Raw genomic sequence first — 1,610 nt, 5'->3', positions numbered from 1 at the left:
GATCACACATATGCGATTGCCCTCACAAGGCATAGAGGTATGTGACTCACAATGCAAGACCATCGTCTTTGCTGTATAGTTTTTCCCTCTTCCACTCCTCACACCTTTCCATAAATGGTTGAAAAGTTTCCGTATTTTCAACTTTTTAGTAATTTTCTAAATTAAAATTAAATCAAAAGATATATTACTTGTCCATAAAAAATTCATATAGTAGTTGCATTATAAAATTGGTGTGTTGATTTCAAAAATAAAACGTAATACTCAAATATGCCTTGTGAATCATTATTTCAAATGCAACACACCTAGCATGCCACTCTTTTGTTATCTTTCAGGAGGCCAATCCTCATTAAACATGTTTATTTAAAAAAAATTGGAATCCTGACCACAAATGCTAGGTCGCAATTCTCATGAAACTATGTCTACCTTCTACACTACCTTATTGATGGGTAATTAAACAACAGTGAATGAACACGTCAACTTGTATGTATGATGCATCTTTTTCTGGGAGAATTATGAAGCGAGAATTCAAACTGTATTTTATTCGAATTTCAGATATGAAAGAGATGTATTATTTATGCATTGGCTAAAATAATAAACTTTTATGTCCTTCTAAGGCTTAAGTAAGATCTCATATATACCCGGACTCTTTGCTTTGTCTACGTAATGAGAGTTCTCTATATGAACTTGTTTCTAATAAATTTAGCTATTTATCAACACCTGACAAAGCTTCTACGAAATTAAATTTCACGAAAGGTGAGCATACCAGTTAGCTTGTAATGCACACTTAGCAATTGTTAACTTGTAATCCAAATTTCATACATAAATGAAGTTGTATGCTTATGAACTTAAGAGGAGTTGTGCATTATATGCATCCAGTAAAATTTGCAGGGTGCATTGCATATATAATTTACTATGTATTTCCAGAATGAATATTTTTATGTGAGTTATTTCTCATTCTCCCGCAATTATTGTTTCATTTATGAATTCTTTATTATATTATTCTTTACGTATCATACAAAACATAGAAAAATGTATACATACAAACACATTCCGAGACAGTATAGCTAGGCTCTTTCTATCAAGATTATTATGTGACAAAAATGTGATGACGGGCCATACTAATTAAAGTCTAAAGTTTATCTAGTTTGTGTGTCATGTTAGTAAATAAAGCAAATGATTGCACCCAGCCAGATGAACGACGCATGCATGCTTGTGCTTTTCTAGTAGCTATCTAGAGAGAGATGATCGTATGTGTGTGAGTAGTTTTTTTAGGGCGTGCATTGTGTGCGTGGTGTAGCATAGCAGCATATAAACCCAGCAGGAAACACCGTCCGAGTAAAGATCGCTGGCGTCACGTTCGAGTAAAGATCGTGAGCGATCGATCGCACGCTATCTCGCTAAGCTGCAGGGTGGGCTTTTTTTTTCTGATCCACGCTAGGCTGATTGGGCTTTCTTGTGCTGGTGCGAAGCAGAGATCGATCCTTCCCTGTGCCAATGGGAGATGGATCGTTACGTGGCAAAAAAAAAAAACACTTGCCTAAAAAAAGCATGGGAAAGAAAGTGAGAGATTGATCGTTCTATGGGGGGAAACTGAGAGACCGATCCGCAAA

The sequence above is a fragment of the Triticum aestivum genome, chromosome 7D (genome assembly GCF_018294505.1).
Source record: "Triticum aestivum cultivar Chinese Spring chromosome 7D, IWGSC CS RefSeq v2.1, whole genome shotgun sequence".
Classification (NCBI taxonomy): Eukaryota; Viridiplantae; Streptophyta; class Magnoliopsida; order Poales; family Poaceae; genus Triticum; species Triticum aestivum.
The sequence above is the reverse complement of the archived record's forward strand: the minus strand, read 5'-3'. Positions refer to the sequence as shown.